Source organism: Crocuta crocuta, unplaced genomic scaffold, assembly GCF_008692635.1.
Source record: "Crocuta crocuta isolate KB4526 unplaced genomic scaffold, BGI_CrCroc_1.0 scaffold687, whole genome shotgun sequence".
Classification (NCBI taxonomy): Eukaryota; Metazoa; Chordata; class Mammalia; order Carnivora; family Hyaenidae; genus Crocuta; species Crocuta crocuta.
The window spans coordinates 621,344-635,835 of NW_027530182.1; the positions used below are offsets into that span (position 1 = coordinate 621,344).

Genomic DNA, 14,492 nt, shown 5'->3' on the forward strand with positions numbered 1-14,492 from the left:
TTCATGTACTTTTTTTGGTCATACTTAATGTGAGAAACTTCCTGTTTCTTGATTCTATTATTAATGGCTTTGCATTAATTTCATTGTCTAAAGGATTATCTGCATACAGGGTTTTTTTTTTCCCTAATCTGTTAATGTAACAAAAATACTGACTGATTTTCTAATGTACAACTGCCTTTCATCTAAGATAAACCCAACTTGATCAGTCTTGTTTTACAGAATCAGATTCAGTTTGCTAATATCTTGTGTAGAAGTTGTTCACCTATGATCATCATCAGACTATCTATTATTTTCTTTCTTATCTTTGCTATCTTATGCATTCACATATGCTATACACATGAAATAAGTTGGGGAGAGTTCCCTCTTTTTCTGTTCTTTATAAAAGAGTTTGTATAAGACTGGACTTATTGTTTCCCTTTACATTTTATAGAGCTAGAACTCACTGGTAAATCTGTGAATAGTCTTTGCAAATGTTTTAACTACTCATTCATGGTTACAGAACTCCCTATGTTTCCAATTTTTCTCAAAGCAATTTTCTTCTTAGAGCTATACTATGCTTATGATCAGGAAACTCGCTACTGTTAAAGATGTCAACTATCCAAACTAATGTAGAAAATTAATACAATCCCAATAAAAATTCCTCACCCGCAGAGCACAGTCTACTATTTTGTTTTGATTTGTACAAATTACTAAGTAAGCAGTTTCTAAATTTCATAGGAACAAACAAAACACAACAAATACCAAACCACTCCTACATATAAAGAAAAAGGCAGGAGGGTTTGGTTTATGGCATGCATTCTTAATATAGGTAATATTGCCCCCAAGGAGAGAGAAAATTGGTCCCTTCAGTGGGGAAGAAAATCACTTATTTCAATAGTTTTGTGGCCATACACAAATCAATCCTACCTGACAAAAATCTTATTTGATTTCATAGAGGGCAGTGGAGGAAATGTCTTAAAAGGCTCTTGAGGGAGCAAAAAATAATGAAAAAAGAGGAGTCGTCAGTGGTAACAAGATTTGTTATAAAACTACAGTTATAACAGTGGTACAATCACCCGGACAAATAGACCAAAGGACTAGAAAAGAACCAGAAACAGATACACACACATATGGCCTGGTTTATGACAAAGATGGCACTGCAGAGCAGAGTGGAGAGAATGATCTCTTTAATAAATAGTGCTAAATCAATTGGCTATCCATCTCTGAAAAAAAATGAAACCCTGACTCATACCTCATGAGAAATACAAAAATCAATTCCAGGTGGAAATATAAAAAATATGATACTTGGAAGACAACGTAGGAGAATTCTATTGATGATCTGGGGATAGGAAAAGACTTTTTAAATTGAACGCAAAAAACACTCCAAAAAGGAAAAGACTGATGTTGGAGTGCATGAAAATTAAAAACTTCTGTTCATCAAAAAAGGCCATCAACAGAGAAAGGGCAAGCTGTAGAGCAGAAGATAATTGACAACACATACACTCAAAAAAGAACTCAAATTTAAAAATGCCCTATAATTATTAGAAACAAAACAAAAATTACTCCCCCAGAAGGAAAATGGTACACACAGGTCACTTTAATCCTGTCAAGGGTCCCCCCCACCACCAAACAGACAAAATACTTAAACAGGCACACTGCGCAAAACACGATATTCATGTGGTCAGTAAACATGTGAAAAGGGGCTCAATATCATGAGTCATTGGAGAAATGCAAATTAGAGCACAATAAAGTACTGCTCATCTCCACCAAAATAGCTAACTTTAGGAAGACCTGAACAAGTATTAGGGAGGCTGTGAAGTACCCTGAACTTACATTCTCTACTAGTGGGGGGTTAAATTCATAGCACCACTTTGGAAAACTGTTTAATGGTAACTAAAGAACCATGGATATATCCTTTGAACACTACCACTCCTAGCCATAAGTCCAAGTGAAACACACACACACACACACACACACGCAAGAGACATGAACAAGGATGCTTTCCCACACCATTATTTGTAACTACCTCAAACTGGAAATGATGTAAATGTCCCCATCAATAGAATGGAGAAATAAGACGTCTTATATGAAACACAGCTGACCCTTGAACAACACTAGTTTAAACTGTACCAGTCTACTTGTACCCAGATTTTTTTACTATATATTTTCTTCTCCTTAGGTTTTTATTAAAAACATCTTATTTTCTCCAGCTTACCTCACTGTAAGAATACAGTATATAATACATATACAAAATATGGGTTAATTGACTATTTATATTATTGGTAAGGCTGCCTGCCAACAGTAGACTATTAGTAGCCAAGTTTTGGGGGAGTCAAAGTTATATATGAATTTTTTACTGCACAGGGGGTGGGCTCCCCTAACCTCTGCATTGTTCAAGGGCCAACTGCACCATGAATATTTATAGCAATATTCATTGCAATGAAAATGAACTGTATCTAATGTAACAAGAAGAACAAATCTCACAAGCATGCTCAAAGAGGCTTTGTGATAACTCACTGAGCTATATGTTTTTATTTTTGTGTAGTCCTCTATATGTGTTATTTTAGAATACAGAATATGGAACAAATGAAAGTTGCGATCATGAAATACATAAGATAAAAATATATATTATAATATAAAAATTCTTAATTTCAGAAACAGAAACAAAACTTTTTAAAAGACACAAAACAAAATGTAAAATAAACTTTGATTACATTATGGCCTGTAAAAGAAGACACACACAAAAAATGTCAAATAAGTTATAGAAAAGGACAGAAGAGACAGAAGGGGACAATGAGAGAGGAGGGGTCAGACTGGCTGTCTGATCTCATCTACCACTTTCTTCCGGGGCCACTCTGTTCCAACCAGATTCATCTCCTTGCTATTTCTCAAACATATCAAGCAAACGCCCACATCAGGGCTGTTAACACTTGTTCTTCTGGGCAAACTCCCCAGATATCCAGCTTTACTCCCTCACTTTCTTCAGGTCTCTGCTTAAATATCACCTTATTCAATAGAGACCCATACGCTTATTTTTACTCTGGCCTATTTGATTGTTTTTCCTTGACCAAACTACAGAAAATCCCAGCATTCCCTATCTCCTTCCTCTATTTTGTTTTTCCATAGTACTTAGCTGCATCTGATATAGATCTATTTCTTTATGTACTTACTGCCTGCCTCTCTCAGTAGTATGTACATTTCTTGAGGATAGGGACTTTTGCCTTTTTTTTTTCAACGAGGAGTCCCTGGAACCTAGACCCAGCTCTAGCTCACAGCAGGTTCTCAATGAGGGTTTTTGAATGAATAAATGAAAATGAGGAAGAAAGCTGATAAAAGAGCAGAATTTCCTCCCCCAACATGTGAAGAGGCAGAGTACCACTTACAGATACTGTTACACACATGCAATAGCAGAGAAAAACCCAGAAAAAGAAACACACAGGCAACAAGTACACAGACACACACGTCACAAAAACCAACAGAGGAAGAAGACAGGGACACTTACGTGAAAAAAATACTTCTATATTCCTATCGGGTAATCTTTTGTAATGATATCATTTAAACTTTCAAAATGTTACAAAACTAGAAAGCAGTGGGGGCATCACCTCTTGATGCAAGCTAAATGAAAATAAACCAAGAGTCAGATTTGGCCACTTATGATCTAGCATACATCTTCTAATACTTGGTCTGTGAATTCCTTGAACACTTTTCTTTCAATAATCTTATCTTCTATCCTAATCTAATCTCAATCCAAATTCTACAATTAACTCTGTATCCTATCTTTTCCCATAACTGTGCCCATGACATAAATGCAAATTCAAGCACAGCACACTCTGAATACTACCTCTCATCTTTCATGCCTAATTCCCTGTAGACATCAATACTAACAAATTCTCAACCTCAGTGGGACCTCAATGTGTTGACCCAACTACCAAACTATAATGGCCCACTTCTCAACACTTCCACCACCCTTATAATCATCCCATCTTTGAACTATATTTTAATAGTCTCATAGCTAGTCTTCCTGCTACCGTCCTTGTCCTCCCCCAATTTATTCTTCCTAGCAATCAGTTTTCTTTCTAAAATGTAAGTGACTGTACAACTAGGCTCAGTACTCTTCAATAGTTTCGAAAGTCCTGACTTCTGAAAATAAAATATCTCCAACACCCAACTCCACCCCTTACTGCTCTCAGTTCAGCTCCTCCTACCCTCTCCCCAACTTGCCCCACTCAAGATACACTGGCCTTCTTACTGCTCCTGAAAAATAGCAAACGTGCTCCCACCCCAGAGGGACTTGGCACTGGTTCTTTCCTCTCCCTGGAATGTTCTTCTTCCCAGTATCAGTGACTTGCTTGCGTTTCAGGTCTCCACTCCAGTGTCACTATTGAGAAAGGACTTCTCCGACTATATTATCAATCATTAATCTCCACCCGTTACCCCACTTTATTATACATCACAATACTTATCTTGCATATCATGTATTTGTTCATTGTCTATCTCCACCAATTAGAATATAAGCTCCTATTGCAAGAACTTTGTTTTAGTCACTGCTGCATCCTCAGAGCCCTGATCAGAGACCAGTGCACACAGTAGACACTTGACAAATATCTGTTAAATGACTAAATGAGTGTTCTTCATAATTTTTGAAAATAAACAACTATGCTTTACAAATGCAACTTTATATTATTATAAAATAATAAGTTTCTATTATCAATCAGTAGAAAGCAAGTTTTATTTATAAGCTATTAAGTAGTTTTCTGTGTTTTCATGAGACCAGTCTGAAAATTGACAATATTTGATGTATTTATGATCTTCCTCCTACTAAAAAGTTCCTCAACCTCAGCACAGGTGATAATCTGGGCCAAATCACTCTGTTATGGGGGACTGTCCTATGCATTATAGGATTTTTAGCAGGATCCCTGGCCTCCACCCACTAGATGCCTGGAACAATCTGTGCCAACCAAAAATGTCTCCTGACATGACCAATGAATGTCCTCTGGGGGAAAAATCTCCCTCCTTCACCCACTATCCTGCTCGAAGGGATTTGGTTTTCCCCGTTTTTCAAAAATGAAAATAGCTTATATCACAACTGAGATATCTGAAGCATGCAGATTTGAATTTTCAAAATGGCTTCATAACCAATTTCACATGCTGAAGTCACGTTCATGTGCCAGCTATTCTTGTATAAAATAAAATCCTGTTATATCCAAATGATTATCAACACTTTTGGAATAAGCCTTAGCTTAAGTTTTATCATTATATTCCAAAATGCAGGCAAAGAAATTACAGGACTATTCTCTACATCCCTCTCTCACCTCCAGCCCCTAAGTAATATGCACCTTTTCAGTTTTGTTAAATCCTAATGGAAATTAATATCTAAAGGGAAAAAATCATTATTCACACCTAACTAATGCATTAGTTCACACTGAGTGTTCAGGATCACACATTAAGTTTTGATATAGATATAACTGCAGTTTTGTTAGGGAGCAAAGTGCACTGGTACCTGACTGTCAGGTTCATGGCTGAGGGTAAAATAATTTAGAAAAAACATTTTATTTGCCTGCCCATATTTTAACTGTAAAAATTCCAGAAAAATTGGAGCAACTCCATAAAAAACAAAACAAGAGACCCTATTTTCTTGCTACATCTACCATTTAACTTATGTTCGGTCAAAGATGAGCAAGACAATGAAACTGCTGCCAGGCTGTGACCACTTAAACTCAAAGTGACTGAACCATTCCTAGAGAGAAATTAAAAAATGCTAAATCTTTTTCTAATGCTACAATCTTCACAAATAGTTATATAAACAAATTTACTGAGGGTATATATTCAGCACACCTGGTATTGCAGGGCAAGTTCAAGGTTTATTATAAAGGTTTCTGTGTTCTATGTATCAATAAAAGCAGAGGGATAAAGTGACGTACAGAACTGACAATTGTTAGAATGACAGGATATTCTTGAACTGTTTTTCTTTTCCTCTACAAATATNTTGAAGAAGAGAGATCGCAAATCTATAACTTAATTTTATACCTTAAGAAACTAGAAAAAGAGAAAAATAAAAGCCAAAAAAAAAAAAAAAAACCAAAAACACCAAAAAACAAAATTACCAAGGGATGACATCTCCACTACCATTTCAGGATCCATGAACAAAAATGCCAATTACCATCATATTAGCATTAAAAATAATTTTCATTTCACTTTATCCTTAATTGCAAACTATTCTTGGCTATTGTCAACTATTTTCCCCCAAATCCAAAAAGTTAAATACATATTTCAGCAATTTTATCCACTCTAAAGTGACCATGATAAAGACTTTATAGACATCAAAAAAACCAAAGGTTATTGAGCAAAGTCTCATATTTTTAAAATAGCAATAAATAAACAAAGTATTCAGGACATTTTAAGATTGATTATATAGAAAGATAAATTATAGAGATTCACCAATTTTCAAAGCTACCTGCAATCCAATCTTCTGGATTTCTATTCTTTGTTAGCCAAAAGCTAGACAATTAATTCTGTGGCATTGTTATACCTGACATAAAATCCTTAGCAAAGCTATTAGATATGAGTTACTTGGAATAATAATAATAATGTATCTTCCTCACTGAAGAGTTAGCTGGACTGCTAAACATTATTTTCCTTCTCTGAATATCAACAGAATGCACTTTTTGAAATCCTCTCCCTTCCTTCCCCCTTCGGTCACTCTCCCCATAGCCTTAAATGCAATTCATTGATTAGCTTCGGGCCTTCACAAAAATATAGGCATAGAAGAATCAGTAGAAATTATGTGAATCTACTTCATCTAAAACGGATGTAAAAGATGTCACCTTAGAACGTGGTTATGACACAAATGATTAGTTGCAAAATCTCTATACTAATAGCTACAAATTATTTATTTCAAGAAGAAAACAACCCCTGATTTTCTTACGTAGGCAGACCGTATTGCCTACAATAAGGGACTGTCAGTAGGTACAAATTTTTTAAAATATTTAAACCACTAAAATGCCATTATAAGGTCTATCTTGACAGTACTCGTGTTAAATAAACTACTAAAAAAGGGATGCCTCGATGAAAAATGCAAACAGCAAAATATGAACTCACCAATCAGGAGATTTCAATGGGCTTTCTCCAAAGAATAGATTTTGTGACACCTCAGCACTTTTTAATCTGTACTTTTTAAAATTAACAATGCTACAATAATATGTTAGGACAAAAACCTGCTCTTAGGGAAAAATGCAAAAAGTACAATAGCACCTGGAAAGAATACTGCCTTAGAGGCAAACAGAAATGGGCTGAAATCACACCTGCCAAGCGGTTAACTCTCAGACTGGACAAGTTTTAGACCTCCGAATCTCAGTCACCTTATCAGTACAATGTGAACCACACTACTTGTCTTCTCAGGTATTTTTTAAAGGAGTTAACATTTTCCACTAATCAAATGCTTACAGCTCCAGAATAACAGCACATAAAATTCATGAAAAATATGACTAATGATATATTCATGAATCAATGAATAATAAATTTTTAAAGGATACTAAGTATAGTGATACTTCATATTTAACTATAAAGCTATAATTTTCTAATATTGGTTTTGGTAAGCTACATACAATAAAATAAAATACACTTGTAATTTAATAATATATCATATGACAAGGCACATGGTTATATTAAAAATAACTTTGTGAAAAAGTCAAATATGGACACTGGTCACAGAAATTTTCATTTTCTTTATTATCCATTTATTTTATTCACTTAAAATGCCAACTTATTCTCCCTCCATCAACAGGTTTTGAAATCCTTAAAATAATTTCATCCCAATCACTAAAGTAAGACATTAGTTTCAAAAGGTGTTTTAAAAGTAAAATTTAACATTATATTGGCATGATAGATGCAAATGATGGATTCTGTGATTATAACCAAAATGCTTAATTTATTCCAATTTATTTAGAAAGATACCTATTAAGTTTCTGCAGTTTTTCCAGATAAATGTATATTTTATCCATACGGAGTATTTTGAGATTATTTTAGCTACCAATTTACAAAGAAAATAGTAATACTAATTCATTTTAGGTTTATAGGTCTTTTTTAGTATAAAACTTAAAATATTTATCAATATTTATAGCTTAAAAATATATTCTTATTACGGGCATTGATTCCTGATGAATAAATTCCTTATCTCCTTTAAGTTCTTACTACCTCCTTCCCTCATTAAAGGATATATTGAAATACTTCATCAAACTTCACATAGTAAAAGTATACATCTTGAAAGTCCATGATAGGTGGATATTTTAAAAATAGAGATTAAGAAAAAACCCAAAAAGCATGGTTACTCTAAGAAAACAATGGGGCAATTGCAAAGCAGTTAAAACAATCCAGCACAGAAAGAACTTTTCTGACAAGAGGAAGTTACTAGAAGAAAAATGGAAGAAAATCAGGGTTCCAAGCCATTCACTTCCCAGAGGTTATAAACAGCATGCTTTCTCTCTCAACTCTCTCTTCCTTGAGCTTAACCAAAATGTACCGATCTTCTACTGAATACAGGTGGAGTGTCATTACAATACAATTTAAATGGCAATCCGTTTCTTCTTTTGTTTAATAAACACTCTCACCTCAAAAACAAACAAATGAAACAAAAAAAAAAGGAAGGAAGAGTTGTTAACATTTTCTTTTCCCACCCAAGGAACAAGCACTCAGCTTTAGAATTTGGCTAGAAAAGATACTATGCTGCCATCTACCAACCCAAAGGGGTATAAAGAAGAAAACAGACTAAAGCTTTCACTTCCTTGAGTTGACAGAATACAGGATCAAAGTCTATGGCATTCCTTAACTGTGCTAATATTTCCACAAGAAAGATGCACAGTAATCATTAAGACAATCTCCAAATAAGGGACATTTGGGGACTTTTATTCCACATCTCAAATAATTGAAAGGGGCACAATGTGAACTAACCAGGTTTCTGACACTATTTGGCCAGCTTTATACACAAAGTGAAGAGCTGGATATAGTTTTGTTGGTTTGCTTTAGAGAATTCAAAAAGAGACAGGCAAAAACTTAGGGGAAATAACTTTTAATTAAAATGTGCACAAGTATAAGTGACAAATGAATTTCACCAAAGAAGTGATATGTAAAGGGGATCAATGTCTCTCTCTCTCTCTCTCAGAAATAAATTAAAAAACATTAAAAAACAAAAAAAGAAACAAAAAAACCTTGGGATGCCTGGGTGGCTCAGTCAGTTAAGCGTCTGACTTCAGCTCAGGTCATGATCTCACCAATTGTGAATTCGAGTCCCACGTTGGGCTCTGTGCTAACAGCTCAGAGCCTGGAGCCTGCTTCAAATTCAGTATCTCCCTGTCTCTCTGACACTCCCCCACTCACACTCTGTCTCTCTCTCCCTCAAGAATACACATTTTAAAAAATTTTTTCAAAAGAACCTCAATAATAGAATGCCTAGAAGCAATTCATTTTGGCATTAAGGACACACAGACTGCAAGTAAAGAGATGGAAAAAGATATTCAATGTAAATGGAAACCAAAAGTAAGCAAAAGTAGTTATACTTTATATCTGACAAAACAGATTTTAAGCCAAAGACTCTAATAAGAGACAAGGAGGTCAATATAATGATAAAGGATTAATTCAACAAGAAAATATTTGTAAATATTTATGCACACAACATAGGAACATTTAAATACACTGAGCAAATATTAACAGAACTGAAAGGAGAAATAGACAGCAATACAATAATGGCAGGGCCTTTAATACTCCAATTTCAACAATGGATAGATCATCCAGACAGGAAATTAAGAAAACATTGGACTGAAACTACACATTAGACCAGACATTTATAGACTATCCCATCCAACAGCAGCAGAATATATACTCTCCTCAAACATACACAGAACATTCCCGAGAGCAGATCATATGTTAGGCCACGAAACAAGTCTTAATAAAGTTAAAATGACTGAGCTCATATCAAACATCTTCACCAAAACCACAATGGTATGAAACTAGAAATCAATTACAAGAAGAAAACTGGAAAATTCACAAATATGTGGAGATTAAACAACATACTACTGAACAATGAGTCAGAGAAGAAATCAAAACAGAAATCAAAAACACATCTTGAGGAAAATGAAAATGGAACTTGAAACACTACAACTTAGGAGATGCAGCAAAAGCAGTTCTGAAAGAAGTTCATAGCAACAAATTCTTACATTAGGAAAAAAGAAAGATCTCAAACCACCTAACTTAATACCTCAAGGAACTAGAATAGAAAAAGAAACTAAGCTAAAAGTTAGTAGAAGGAAAGAAATAACGAAGCTAAGAGGAGAAATAAATGAAATAGGAACTAAAAAGATAATAGAAAAAATTGAGGAAACTAAAAGTGGATGCTTAGAAAAGATAAAGAAAATGGACTAATCTTTAGCTAGACACACTTAAAAAAATTAAAAAAGAGGGCTGAAATCCAATCAGACATGAAAGAGGAGACATTATGACTGACACCAGACAGACACAAGGATCATAAGAGACTACTCTAAAAATGATATAGAAACAAATGGGACAACCTAGAAGAAAACAGACAAATCCCTAGAAACATACAACCTACTGGAACTGAATCAGGAGGAAACAGAAAATCTGAACAGATCAATTACTAGTAAGGAAATTGAATCAGTAATCAAAAATCACTCAACAAAGAAAAGACCAGGACCAGACAGCTTCATTGGTGAATTCTACTAAACACTCAAAGAATTAATACCAATCCTTCTTAAACTACTACAAATATTGAAGAGGGAAGACTTTCAAAATCATTCTACAAGACTTGCATTAACCTGATACCAAAATAAGGCAACAACATTAGAAGAAAAGAAAATCACACAACACAATCCATGATGAACACAGACGCAAAAATCCTCCACAAAATATAAGCAAACTGAATTCATCAATACATTAAAAAGATCATACACCATGATCAAGTGGAATTTATTCCAGGAATACAAGAATGGTTCAACATCTGCAAAACAGCATGAGACAGCACAGTAATAGAATGGAAAGAAAAATCGTGATCATCTCAATAATGCAGAAAAAGCATTCTACAAAACTCAACATCCATTCATGATAAAAAGCCTTAAAATTAGGGACATATATCAACATAATAAAGGCCATATATGACTAGCCCAGAGGAACATCATACTCAATAATGAAAAGCTGAAAGCTTTTGCTCTAAGATCAAAAAGAAGACAAGGATGCCCATCTTCACCACTTTATTCAACTTAATACTGCAAGTTAGAGTAATTAAGGAAAAAAAAAAGGCATCTAAATTAGAATAGAGGTAAAACTTTCTTTGTACCGGACATGATATATATACAGAAAACCTAAACAGTCTACCAAAAACTGTCAGAACTACTACATGAATTCAGTAAAGTCACAGGATACAAAATCAATATACAAATATCAGTTGTGTTTCTATAAGATAACTATCAGAAAAAGATTTAAGAAAATAATCCCATTTACAATTGCATCAAAAAATACCTTGGAATAAATTTAACTAATGAAGTAAAAGATCTGTATGGTAAAAACCAAGACACTGATGAGAAAAACTGAAGAAACCACTAGTAAATGGAAAGCTATTCCATGCTCATGGATTGGAAGAATTAAATATTTGTAAAATGTCTACTACCCAAGCAATCTACAGATTTCAATGCAAATCCTGACCAAAATTCCAATGGCATTTTTTCACAGAAACAGAACAATCCTAAAATTTGTATGGAATGACAAAAAACTCTGAATAGCCAATCCTGAGAAAGAAGAATAAGGCTGGAGGCATCACTTTCTGATTTTAAACTATATCAAAAAGATTTAGTAATCAAAACAGCATGATGCTGGTGTAAAAATAGACACATAAATCAAAAGAACAATATAAGAGCAGAGAAAGAAACCCGTGCATATATGGTCAATTAATTTTTGACAAAGCAATTAAGAATAGTCAACGGGCAAAGGACTATCTCTTCAGTAAATGGTGCTGGGAAAACTGGAAGGCCACATCAAAGAATAAAATCATATTTCTATCTTTTATTTACACAAAACTCAGTTTCTCCTCACTTTTTTGTATTTTCTTCCTACATTTTTAATCTCCTAACAAACATTTACTATTCTGTTGGTCATCTGTCACTGTTCAGTCTGCATATATATATATTTAATAAAATCATATAACATTTATATGTATATATATCTAAGGATTTAAATATTATCTATAATCAGCTTTCCCATTTAAAAAAAAGTGATTCTTCCTCTAATTGGCAGAAATTTTCCAAAGTTGGAGAGGAAAGTCGTTTTATAATTTCAAATGTCTTAATCCAAGAATCCTTATATTCTTAACAAAATTTCTTTAGTCTGTCATCAGTCTCCCAGTAATACTGTTACACGATCTGTAAAATTTTCATAAAAATTAATAGGCCAAAGAAAAAGTGTTCCCTCCTTTTGAGAGCTTTTATAAAATAAACATAAACTGAATGTCTATTATATATCAGATACTTTCACATGTGTTATCTCATTTAATCTCATTATTACTCACATTTTCCAGAAGAGAAAACTGCAATTCAGAAAGGCTAAACATGGTGTCAAAGGTTATACATATAATAAGAAAAGTCAGGCTTTGGTCTTAGGTGTGTCTGCTTACAAAGTCAAGATCATTCTACTAACAGGGGTTGGCAAACTCAATATAAAGCACCGAAGAGTTAGTATTTTAGGCTTCGGGCCATATGTCTTTGTCACAACTACTCAACTCTGCTGTTGTAGCCCAAAAGCAATTGTAGACAATATGGAAACAATAGGAATAGCTCTGTTTCAGTAAAACTTTATTAATAAAAACAGATGGAGGGTCAAATTTAACTCAAGGTTCATAGTTTGCCAATCCCTTCACTTTCCTACAATGCAAAACCCCTAGTAGGTTTTCATTAAGACCACTAAATTTTAAGTCTCTCTCTCTTTAAAAAAGTATTACCTTAATCTCACTGGGAAATTTAAAAAATGTTTTTAATGTTTATTTATTTTTGAGAGAAAGAGAAGGTGTCAACAAAAGAGGGCAGACAGAGAAGGAGACACAGAATCCAAAGCAGGCTCCAGGTTCTGAGCTGTCAGCACAGAGTGTGACACAGAGCTCGAACTCAAGAACCACGAGATCATGACCTGAGCTGAAGTCAGACACTTGACCGACTGAGCCACGCAGGCACCCCTCACTGGGAAATTTTATTTTAACGCTTTTCTTATAAGGCTCAATATTTGTAACAAGTCACTCTTGGAGGAATATGTCCAACCTTTTACATATTCTAACTACAATGCCAATTATATCAGAAATCAATCTATAAATAAGATGAAACATTTCTAAAACTACAGTACTAGCATGTACTAAATTCTCAGTGTGAAAATGTCAAACACCCATAAAGTTAGTTCTCCCTTTTGAACTTTTTTCAATTAGTATCTAATTTTAATTGCTCAATCTATAGGAAATACACACAATCACCACCGCTAATATACACAGCTAAGCAACAATAGCAAATATCCCTTTATGTATATAAAATGATCATGTATACAAAAACTATCTCAATACACAGAACTTAAAGACCTTATTCTTTAGAAAGGCCTCCCCCCTCCCTTATTCCAAAACTTAATTATATGTACCATCACTAAAATTATTATTAATATAAAAGATTTAAGTAGTATGAAATGATATAAATAGGTAAGAAAAATTCCGCTTCTCCAGCAAGGACTCTAGTCTCTCCTTTCTTCTACCCTCCCTTCCTTCTTCACATATGCATATGCATCCACACCCTTGTGCATGCTTTTGTTCTATTCTGTCTGCCTCTCTTGGTCTCTTTCTCTCTTTCTCTCTCTCTCTCTCTCTCTCTCTCTCTCTCTCTCTCTCGGTCTGTTTTCTCTCTCTCTCTCTCTCTCTCTCTCTCTCACACACACACACACACACAGTATTATTTCAAAAACACAATCCAAGTCCAAAGTAGGCACAAGATCAGGCTTAAGTACCAACTGTACACATAAAACACAGAGGATAAGATTCAAAAACACAAGAGCAGATTGAAATCCCAGCTCTACAACTAAAACCAGCTGAATACTCGCTTACTAGCTTGGTGCCTTCAGTCACTACTTAATTAATCTGTATTAGTCTGTTTGCTCATCTACAAAAATGGGAAAACTGCACCCACCTCACGTGGTTGTTGCCTGCATTAAAGTGAGATTTGAAACAACATGCCCACAGCAGGGTGTGGATACTTTGTCAAGTACTTAAGACTTGTTGCTGCTAATCACCCCAACAGCACTATTTGGGGCAAGTCTTACTCAGATCTATTGTTACTCCTGTATACAATGGGAAAAGTGCTCTTTCCAATGGTATATGTGACAACAACCTTTTATAGGACCTTGCAAATTCTTATCATAATTGTTAGACATCAAGGGGGAAAACGTCCTTTTTTCTCAAAAACTTAACATTCCCTTGAGAAACTTTAAAA

The 14,492-nt window shown here is 34.4% G+C and overlaps 1 protein-coding gene across 5 annotated transcripts in view; it reads right to left on the reverse strand.

Moving 5' to 3' along the window:
- ZDHHC21 (zDHHC palmitoyltransferase 21) overlaps positions 1-14,492 on the reverse strand; it is an 82,528-nt gene that overhangs the window by 40,478 nt on the left and 27,558 nt on the right. The window lies entirely within an intron of this gene.